At 44.9% G+C, this 11,817-nt stretch overlaps 1 long non-coding RNA gene across 1 annotated transcript; it reads right to left on the bottom strand.

The window, feature by feature from the left end:
- Positions 1-6,833: 6,833 nt before the first annotated feature.
- On the bottom strand, positions 6,834-11,606 carry LOC116374772 (uncharacterized). Its single transcript, XR_004210711.1, has 3 exons — positions 11,497-11,606; positions 10,804-10,868; positions 6,834-6,873 (listed from the first exon to the last, which is right to left on the bottom strand). It is a non-coding gene; the product is annotated as an uncharacterized LOC116374772 (long non-coding RNA).
- Between the last annotated feature and the right edge of the window lie 211 nt (positions 11,607-11,817).

The following is an 11,817-nucleotide window of genomic DNA, read 5'->3' as shown; positions in this document are numbered from 1 at the left end:
CAAACAGGAAGTACCCGTGCTAAGGTTGGTTTGACCAATCGGAATCCATGCTTCAAGATTATTTAGATCACGCGGACTGGGATATGTTCCAGGTAGCCTCTGAGAATAACATTGACATATACACAGACACAGTGAGTGAGTTCATCAGGAAGTGTATAGGGGATGTTGTACCCACTGTGACAAAGTGGAGTCACAATTCAACAGCTCAGACACGGGATGTAGCAGGGTCTACAGACAATCACGGATTACAAAAGGGAAAACCCAGCCAAGTCGTGGACACCGATGTCTTGCTCTTGGACAAACTAAACACCTTCTTCGCCCGCTTTGAGGATAACACAGTGCCACCAACGCGGCCCGCTCCCAAGGACTCTGGGCTCTCGTTCTCTGTGGCATATATATATATATATTAATTTATGGATAGCCAGGGGCATACAAACACTCAGACATAATTTACAAACAAAGAATGTGTAAACACTCAGACATAATTTACAAACAAAGAATGTGTTTTGTGAGTCCGTGAGTCCACCAGATCAGAGGCAGTAGGGATGACCAGGGATGTTCTGGAGTATGGTGTAAAAGGTACATTATTTTATTTAAGAATGTAGTGAAGTAAAATTAGTCAAATGTTAATAGTAAAGCACAAATACCACAAAAAACTACTTAAGTAGTACTTTAAAGTATACTTTAAAGTATACTTTAAAGTACACCACTGGGAAACAGAAGGAGCACGCCTCTATCCACATTGATGAGAAGCGCAGTGGAGAAGGTAAAAAGCTTCAAGTTCCTCGGCATACACATCACTGACAATCTGAACTGATCCACCCACACAGACAGTGTGGTGAATAAGGCGCAACAGTGCCTCTTTAACCTCAGGAGGCTGAAGAAATTTGGCTTGGTCCCTAAGACCCTCACAAACTTTTACAGGTGCACAATTGAGAGCATCATGTCAGGCTGTATCACAGCCTGGTAGGACAACTGCACCCACAACATCAGGGCTCTCCAGAAGGTGGTGCAGTCCGCCTGCCCTCCAGGAGACCTACAGCACCTGAGGTCACAGGAAGGCCAAAAAGATCATGAAGGACATCAACCACCCGAGCCACGGCCTGCTCACCCCGCTATCATCCAGAAGGCAAGGTCAGTACAGGTGCATCAAAGCTGGGACTGAGAGACTGAAAAACAGCTTCTATTTGAAGGACATCAGACTATTAAATAGCCATCACTAGCCGGCTACCACCCGGTTATGCAACCCTGGAGCTTAGCGGCTGCTGCCTTATATACATAGACATGGAATCACTGGCCACTTTAATAATGGAACAGTAGTCACTTTAATAATGTTTACATACTGCTTTACTTATTTCATATGTGTATATACTGTATTCTACTCCACCCCGACATTGCTCGTCCTAATATTTATACATTTCTTAATTCCATGCTTTTTCTTTTAGATGTGTGTGAATTGTTAGATATTACTGCACTGTTGGAGCTAGGAACACAAGCATTTCGCTACACCCGTAAAAACATCTGCTAAGTATGTGTATGTCACCAAATAAAATTAGATTTGATTATGATGTATAATTTACCTGAGAAGCTTTTATGGTAAGACCAAATAAATACCACCTAATTGCAGATTTACACAAGACCTGCATGCATGCTCGTTTGCAATTTCAACCTGTTAAAGCTGCCAAACCCTAGCGCCAGGATTGGCTTGCGCTGGGGTTGGAGGAGTGGTAATATCTGAGGTGTGTCCTTAAAAACATGAGCCAAAGTCAAAGTGCAGTCAAAAACATGATTTTCTTGTGATATATATATATTTCCACACTATGAGGTTAGAATAATACTAATAATTTAGTGTAAGAGACGACCGTAAATATCAGCCTGTTTTGGTGGGATGGAGTTTTGGCCTGCCTGGTGTTAAATTAGTGAATAAACCAAAAAGAAAGAGTTCCAAACCATTCGGCCAATAAAAGCTAGTTTCCAGTTTTCCCCTCCCCACTCAGACCACTCCCAGACAGTCCTAGCAAAGTTATTGCTTAATACATTCTTCCTCTTCGCTAAGAGGCTATTCTTATTTATTTTTGACCATTTTAATTGAAAACCACCACAGTGAGGTACTTAATTGTTACCCAGAAATGGTTTGATATGGAGATAACGGCTGCATTGGACCATTAAAACCAACCAAAAGCTGGTCTTAGCCGTAACAGTTGGTTATGGCATGTATTTTCACAGCGGATGTACAGCTTATCCAGCCCTGACACACAGTGTTCATATGCACATGGAACAAGAGAGATGTCCTTTTTTTTGCCCCCGTAAACCTCATATTTAGAAAATCTTAATAACCAAAGCTATATTAAAAGATCAAGTTTGGGAGCATCCCTTTTCAATCTATGTAGGCTATTGTACATTACCCTACTATAACGACAGCTGGTTCGACAGTAGTGTGTCTGGTGTCTTTCTTATCTTAGCCTTGCATTAGCCAAGTAGCCAATCCATAAAATGTTTCTAAAATGGTCTACTCGTGAGGCTTTTTTTGCCGTCGTGTTTTTGCATTATTCACAATTCACTGCCTACCTGCAGTGCATAAACTCCTCTAGTCTGTTGGTTCCATCCCCATTTCCAAAGAGCACCACGTGTCCGGTTAACAAAGACCTGCTCCTCTAAATTAAAATTATTCAGTCCTGTAGCGCCATATGAATTGTAGGCCCAGGCTATATCTTGCTTATTGACAACGTGCCTCACACATACAATACAATTTACGGTAGCCTAGTATTTTTTCATTTGAGGAGAAGTGCCATGTGTAAAAGGCCTATACCCGCTGAAGCCAATTACGACAATGTTGCCTGTCAACACTCCAAACATATTTTAGCCAACACTGGATTTAAAAATAAATAAAAAATTGTTGCTGCTTTTACTCATTACTGTAGCCTCTGCTATTAAATAAACTGTGTCAATCCACAATGGACTAGGAAGAGAATATTACGTGCCCCCAGCCGAATAGGAGTTGATGACAACGTAAAGACCGTCAATAACTAACAGAATTTAAGGCAACGGCATGCAGCAATAAGCCAGGAAACACGTTGATTGGCCAGTGAGTGGCCAAGCTCTCCTCACACATTTAATCTATTTATTCATCAAAACCCAGCCCTTTCGCGCCACCAACAGCTATTGCGCTTCTAAATCCCGCAGTGAAAATGGCAAAAATATTTCTGACACACCCGGACCTTATAGCACTACCACCAGCGCTAAGGTTTACCATTGCGTTAGGTTTGTTAAAATAGAGCCCCGGATATTCATTTCAGAGTGGGTAAATACGCTACACAGAGAACTCAACCCGAGCAGCCCTCGTGTCTCTGATGACGCGCCCTTTCAATTATGGCATGTGAGGCTGTGTGTGGGGCCATCTGTAGATTATGGAGTGTGTTGCCGTATGTTAGCGTTCAGTCAAACTGCTCAAAAGTGAAACCAAAACTAACCTTGACTTTTAAGTTCAAGCATTAATTCCAAGATTTTGGTTAAGTCTAGCATTAGGGTTAAGTTTAGGCATTCATTCTGAGGGTTAAGGTTTGGGATAGAGTTAAAACTGCAGCATGCCAGTAGCAAAACTTGCCAGGGTAAATTATTGGAAAGAGTACATTTATAGAGTATAAAAGTCAGGTAAACAAGTAAAAGTGTATAAGTGTGATTTTATTCAAGTTTGCTAACGTTAGCTAGACTTACTAGTAGGCTAGTAAGAATGTTGTGAGAATAACTATAAACCATTGGTGAGCATTCACATGAGAAGAAAGTTTACCGTTTTACAGACAAACAACTGATCAACACATCCTGCTGCACGTTGCCTTTTTAATAAGGTGTTAACACAACCATTCAAGAGGTTTCTGCTGCACAGATACTGGTTCAGACTGTTCAGTGCTTTCCGGGTGTGTTCATTGTCATAGTGACAATTGCAAATAATTATTTAATGTACATGTAGGCCTAATGACAAATGATAGACCCTTGTATTTAAATTGAGCAAATCAACGTTTAGCCGGCGCATCTTTTACAGTATGTCATTGCCTCATTGTTCAAATGGTTTGCAAGTGATTTCCATTTTTCTAATGGTTGTCAAGTCCTTTGGGTCTTATTTCTCACTGTACTCATCTCTGTACGTCCTGTGCAAACTATCTGCAATGCATCAGCGCTATCATAACTGGCCAAAAGTCATCACACCAATGCACTCTCTCCTCAACAATCCAAGACATGCATTTTCTATGGTGTTGGCCTGTTTTACATTCAGCAATTAGCAAGAGCAATCCTGCTTCTTTCCCCAAATAGGCTATAAACAATCATCAAAATAAATGTCCTATGGCTTTTCACAAGCAGAGGAATGGTCTATTGTGGAGAGGCTTGCGTAGCCTATAGCTTGTTGGCAACGGGAACAGCTGGAAGAGAGAGGCTAGTGATGTGTAGTCAAAGTAAGAAGCTAAATATTAGCTAGATATTAGGCCATTCATCAGCTAAATATTAACAGATTATGAAATGGCAGATCTGTAGTGTGCTCCTCCAGGCTGTGTGGTCCCTGGGTAATGCAAAGCTCCACTATTGATTAGGCCTACGCTTTTAGAAAATTTATATTATTATACCTGGGCTACAACAACACGGTGCAATGAGGATTTTATTCATGTTAACAAGTGAATACACAATTATTGTCCGTAGGCTGTAAACTACAGTGATGTGCTCCTGTTTTGTTTCACGCCAAAATAACTGCATAGGCCAACAGCCTGGACCTGATTATGCGACCATTAGGATAGGTTTGGGTCTATTCTCAACGGTTTAGAAGGTGCAGAAAGGTACCTTAGCAGGCCACTCATTGTCACGGTCGTCCTCCTCTTCATCTGAAGAGGAGAGGCGAGAAGGATCGGACCAAAATGCGGCGTCGTAAGTGTCCATGGTAAATTTTTAATAAAGAAAGTACTGACACTGTATACAAAACAATAAACAAAAGACGACCGTGAAGCTACAACATAGACAATCACCCACAAACAAACAGTGCATCCCAGGCTACCTAAGTATGATTCTCAATCAGAGACAACTAATGACACCTGCCTCTGATTGAGAACCATACTAGTCCGAAACATAGAAATACCCAAATCATAGAAAAACATAACATAGACTGCCCACCCAACTCACGCCCTGACCATACTAAATAAATACAAAACAAAGGAAATAAAGGTCAGAACGTGACAGTACCCCCCCCCAAAAGGTGCGGACTCCGGCCGCAAAACCTTGACCTATAGGGGAGGGTCTGGGTGGGCGTCTGTCCGCGGTGGCGGCTCTGGCGCGGGACGCGGACCCTACTTAACCATTGTCTTTGTCCGCCTTATTGTCCGCCTCCGTGGCTTTCTAACCATGACCACCCCTCTCAATGACCCCACTGGACAGAGGGGTGGAAGCTCTGGACAGAGGGGCGGAAGCTCTGGACAGAGGGGCGGAAGCTCTGGCGCCTCTGGGCTGAGGGGCTCTGGGCTGAGGGGCTCTGGTGCCTCAGACTCCGGCAGCAGCGCCGGACAGGCGGGAGACTCCGGCAGCAGCGCCGGACAGGCGGGAGACTCCGGCAGCAGCGCCGGACAGGCGGGAGACTCCGGCAGCAGCGCCGGACAGGCGGGAGACTCCGGCAGCAGCGCCGGACAGGCGGGAGACTCCGGCAGCAGCGCCGGACAGGCGGGAGACTCCGGCAGCAGCGCCGGACAGGCGGGAGACTCCGGCAGCAGCGCCGGACAGGCGGGAGACTCCGGCAGCAGCGCCGGACAGGCGGGAGACTCCGGCAGCAGCGCCGGACAGGCGGGAGGCGCCGGACAGGCGGGAGACTCCGGCAGCGGCGCCGGACAGGCGGGAGGCTCCGGCAGCGGCGCCGGACAGGCGGGAGGCGCCGGCAGCGGCGCCGGACAGGCGGGAGGCTCCGGCAGCGGCGCCGGACAGGCGGGACCACCTGCAGGGAGGAGACAGAGAGACAGCCTGGTGCGTGGGGCTGCCACAGGAGACCCTCAGGAGGCTTGGTGTTAGGAGGCACCTGAAGGACCGGGCTGTGGGGGAGCACTGGAGCTCTGGTGCGCAACCTTGGCACCACATCCCCAGGCTGGACAACTACTCTAGCCCGGACCCTCCAGAGTGCAGGCACAGGTTGAACCGGGCTGTGGGTAAGCACGGGAGATCTAGTGCTTACTACACGCACCTCTCCCTTAGGCTCCACTCCCACATTCGCCCGGCACGAGCGGAGCGCAGGCAGAGGACGCACTGCACCCTCCCAGCGCCCCGGAGACACGGCACGCAGAGCCGGCGCAGGATAACCTGGACCAAAACTGCGTACCGGCGACCAGACCCGCTGAGCAGGCACCATACGCCCTGGCTCGATGCCCACACTCGCATGGCACTTTCGGGGGGCTGCCCTATAGCGCACCGGGCTATGGGCACGCACTGGCGACACTGTGCGCTTAACCACATAACACGGTGCCTGACCAGTAATGCGCTGCTTATAATAAGCACGAGGCGTGAGCTCAGGTCTGCTACCTGGCTTAGTACCACACCTCGTCTGCCCCCCCCCAAAATATTTTTGGGGCTGCCTCTCGTACCTGTCGCACTGCTGTGCTGCCTCCTCATATCGCCGGCTCCTCTCTCCGGCTGCCTCTGTTCTCCTAGCTGCCTCCACCTGTTCCCATGGAAGGCGATCCTTTCCCGCCAGGATCTCCTCCCAGGTGTAGCAACCCTTGCCGTCCAATACATCCTCCCATGTCCATTCCTCCTGTGATGCTGGCCGCTGCTGCTGCTGTCCTCGCTGCTGTTTACCACGCCGCTTGGTCCTTGGTTGGTGGGTGATTCTGTCACGGTCGTCCTCCTCTTCATCTGAAGAGGAGAGGCGAGAAGGATCGGACCAAAATGCGGCGTCGTAAGTGTCCATGGTACATTTTTTATAAAGAAAGTACTGACACTGTATACAAAACAATAAACAAATGACGACCGTGAAGCTACAACATAGACAATCACCCACAAACAAACAGTGCATCCCAGGCTACCTAAGTATGATTCTCAATCAGAGACAACTAATGACACCTGCCTCTGATTGAGAACCATACTAGGCCGAAACATAGAAATACCCAAATCATAGAAAAACAAACATAGACTGCCCACCCAACTCACGCCCTGACCATACTAAATAAATACAAAACAAAGGAAATAAAGGTCAGAACGTGACACTCATAAAGCGTTTGAAAATTAGGTGGCTAGCATTTTCATTTTGGCAGCTGTTTTAGATTTAGTTTCCTTTAGTTTCAATCTTAAAATACCTTTAAGTCTTAGTCACATTTTAGTAATTTCCTCCTTCGTTAGTTTTAGTTATCATCAGTCGACTCTGGACAATTTTTGTCTAGTTTTAGTCACAGCCATTTGTCACATAATCGTGTGATAGAGAGACTGATTGAAAGAGAGAGGGAGAGAGATTGAGTGAGAGAGAGATAAAAGTGAGGACACCAGAGGAGAGTTTAAACAGCCAGTGTAAATGCCATTTAAGATCATAAAGTCAACGCTTACACCCTCTACTTTGCTTGTGTGTGTGCATGTGTGTGTTAGTTCTAGCGTGTGTGTGTGTGTGTCTGCCCTGTATAAGAGCATGACAGCCTTGATTCCTTTTGCCCTGAAAAGATAGAGCTTTGTCTACCACTAACATCTGCCGGTACTTACTGAGGGTCTCCGTCTATTTCTCTCTCTCGTAAACACACACGTAACATATTGGGTATGGTTTACTCTTAATGCCGTGAGAGAGAGAGAGAGAGTGAGAGAGAGAGTGAGAGAGTGAGTGAGTGTGAGAGTGAGTGTGAGAGTGAGTGTGAGAGTGAGAGTGAGAGTGAGTGTGAGAGTGAGAGATCAGGTACATGTGACTGGTCTGTGGGCAATAGCCGTGGAAAGGTTAGAGCTAAATTAACAACATTTTTCTCTGCTGAGCGTGTTATGCATGCGTGTTGTTTTAGGAACCCTCCGAACACCGACCTTTCACCTTCCCATCTTATGACCTATATAAAACACAGTGTTCATTTCGTCAATAGTAACCATGTCAATACCCGTCAACTACCTATTTTTCCTGAGTAAAGCTATGACTATAACGAGACAACAATTAGAACAATTACAAATTACATTTAATTTAATGCAATCCTCTCATTTGCAGAATTGACATCTTTCAGTTGCACGGTCTGCTTGAGCTGATCTGCCCAGCTCTCCCACACAGCTCCCAGGCGGTCACTTCAGTCACTCATTATCTTTTGAACTGATGCAAAGCCAGGACACTTGACTTGTAACCAACCTCCACTAGAAACAATAAAGTTTACTCTCTCTCTCTCTTACTTTCATGCAGAATATTTTTGCTTTGATCACATTCAAAGCTCTATTTTCCCACGTGCGGTTTAATTCATTCATCTGTGTTGCCGCGCTCGCTCCACGTTTTTCTCCAAATGCTACATGTTGAATATTAGGAGTAGATTAATACTACTGGCATTTTTGTAAAGCTCCACTTTTCAAGGAAACCCGTTATTTACCTCCCTTGACGGTAATGGGGATAAAATCATAGCTGTAAATGGTTTTACCTGTAGCCAAGGCTTTATAGTATATGGTTAATTACGTCTAGTATTGGTTGCAATCTGCCACAATATCAACATTTCCAGCTAAGGTATACAAGGTGATAGCAGGCCTAGCTGGACAAGGCTATCTGAATGGAAATTAGAGGTAGCCTAATTATTCATGATTTAATATTTAAAAAATCATTGTCATGTGGGTAATCATAAAATTCTGAAATTTTCAAGTCAACTAATGCGAGATCACCAGCCTCTTTTATGTGGACATATTGATACACCATTATCCATTTGCCGCTCAAGAAATGAGAGCATGGAACTAATGGTCTATAGGTCAAATGCAGCAGTTTACACCGAGGATTGGTGATTATCAAGGGGGAGATTGTTGGAAAGATTTTTGAAACAGCTTACTAGGAACTATACTTTTAATGTATTATCATCTGCAATGGATGTTAAAAAAACAACACTTTCCTACATTTCCGCGCAGCAGGCCAGGTACTCCTATGCGTGCTCAAGCATGCGCGACGATCCCTCAACATTATTGGAACAGAGAAACCAGACATGCTCACATGGAGCACTCCAAACAAAAAGACACTGAAGCAATATACAAATCAGGTTATGAAATAAACCAAAACTTGTTTCTCATAAGTGTAGCTGGTTGTGAACTCTGCAAACAGCATTTCCACTCCGAGAATGAGAACGGTAAATGACCAAATGAAGGCGATTAACAGTACTTTTACTACTGATGAGATATGTAATGGGGAATTGATCATTATTTGAAATAAAAGTCCAAACAATTCACACAATGAAACAATGAATGCTCAAGAATTGCCGGGAGACAGCTGAGACATTCTGGAGAGACTCTGCTATTTTCGCCACACACCCTTCCCCTTCTCATCTCAAATGTTTTGATGCTTTTCACTGACAGCCGCAACTCAATCAGCTAGGCCTATTGCCACGCGCCCTGCCCAAATTGCGGACTTCCCAAATAGGCATAGGACTGCGAGCTTGTGATTTGAAACAATCCACAGCTATGTTGTTAAGGAAGAAAATGATCCTTTATTCCTCTGTGGCTGTCTTCTGGTGAAGCGTTTTCAATGATTATATAAGTAGTAATTACAGTGTATAATTGTTTATTTCCATTTAGCCTACTTCCCTATTGCACCCACCACTATGCCATTTATCTTCTGTTCTATTGGTTTTTCGATCTCGAAGCCAAAGGCACAATCTTAGTCTTAATCAATCTTAGTCATATTAGCGACCCATCCTACTTGATGCATCTTTAGATTTAGATCCTGTAAATATCTCAAATGGCTGGTAAATTAAAATATTCCCGTTCACGTGGTCCAGCACCAAGTTTTCCTTGCGGAAACCCTGGTGTGTGTGTGTTCTTGGCAGGCATCAAAGTCAAAATGCCCACTGAGGACGAGGACAGACAGGGGTCCACTCTGCACTCATCCAATTACCTTCCTCGCCTCCTTTTTAATCCCCCTTCCATCCACCTCTACACTTAATACCATGGAGATATAGAACATTCGAGAGAGAGGGCCCTGCCCAGCCAAATGTCTCCAAGGACTCGGAGTGAAACATCCGTCATGGTTGTTTGACAATAGCCTTCATAAACCTCTATGATTGGACAAGATCCACTCAGCAATCAATGGGGGGAGGGGGAAGGTCATGAACTGTGCATGACACTGGTATTCTCGTGAGGCGAAAGTTGGGACACCTACTAGGGATGCAAGCTAGCCAGCCTGGTAGGCAGACTTGTTACTGCTTTAGCCAACTACATTCTCTCTGTATGCAAAATAGTTCATATCTGGCATTGACAACGAAACAACTTGGCTATTGGAGAAAGAGATCTGCTGACAAAGATAGCAACAATCCATGTAACAAATACTCTGTCACGTCCTGACCTTAGTTCCTTTTTTATGTCTCTATTTTAGTTAGGGCGTGAGTTGGGGTGGGCATTCTGTTTGTTCTGTGTGTTATAGTTCTATGTGTTTGGCCTGGTATGGTTCCCAATCAGAGGCAGCTGTCAATCGTTGTCTCTGATTAAGAACCATACTTAGGTAGCCTGTTCCCACCTGGTGTTTGTGGGTAGTTGTTTTCTGTTTTGTGTGTTTACCTTAAAGAACTGTTTCGTTCACTCTCTCTTTGTTGTTTTTTGGTTATTGCAGTGTTCAGTTTATTTATAAAAATTAACATGGACACTTACCACACTGCGTTTTGGTCTGATCCTTCCAATTCCTCATCCGGGGAGGACCACGATCGTTGCAGACTCTATAGAAATTCCAAAGGTTATAGGTCAAACAAATAGAAAAACACATATTGCACACAGCTACACATAAACACATACCACAGAAACACAGAGAATGTATGTCCAAGGTTACTGCTTTAGAGGTTACCACAGTCAAGTCATGTAAGGATGACCGTAAGGTTCTGTATTTATTTTCTTAGTCAACCTTGTGTTCTGTTTCGTTGTTGTTCTTGAATGTAGCCCTGTCTTTCATTTTTGTTCATTGATTTCACCTGCGTTAGTTACTCACCTGGTCTCATCAGCTCCTTATTTAGTTCAGTTCATTCTGTTTGTGCCTTTGTGAGGTATTCTTCATTTGGACTCTACTAAGCCTTTTCCTAGCTCGTTTGTGAGAACCAGTTAAAGCCTTCAGTCCTAGTTTTGATTCACCTGCCTGTTTGTCTACCTGTGTATGACCATTGCCTGCCTGTGACCACGATTCCTGCCTTCTGCAAAGGCGAAATAAACACCTGCTGTGCTCTGCGCGTGAATCTACACCCTTTTCTCCCTGAGTATTCATTACAATGACAGGGAGGAAAGAAACAAAGAGAGGAGGCGGAGAGTGAGAATTGAGAGAAGACAGTGGAGAAACAGAAACATAAAAGTACTTACATTCTTCTTATATTTATGGGACTAAAGGATTACAATCCAATCTCCTTGTGGCACCTCAACCACCCCGACTAGTAGCAAGGGGCTAAGCTAACTTGCTAGCGATTAGCAACAACAACAAAAAAGAGGACCCAATGTGAGCGGCTATAAAAACAGGGGCCGCCAACTCGTTTGGGCTATTCCGAGCTCTCTCTCTCAGTCATACAGGGACGTACCATTCCTTGGGGACCCTGACAACACACAAATATATTATATCCAGGTTATGATGCAGGAGCTGTGAGGTCCCAGTGCTAGCCAATGCCACTGAAAATAGCCTAGCTACAA

The sequence above is a fragment of the Oncorhynchus kisutch genome, linkage group LG8 (assembly GCF_002021735.2).
Source record: "Oncorhynchus kisutch isolate 150728-3 linkage group LG8, Okis_V2, whole genome shotgun sequence".
NCBI lineage: Eukaryota > Metazoa > Chordata > Actinopteri > Salmoniformes > Salmonidae > Oncorhynchus > Oncorhynchus kisutch.
Note: the sequence above shows the minus strand (reverse complement) of the source record. Positions and strands in the feature narration are given on the sequence as shown.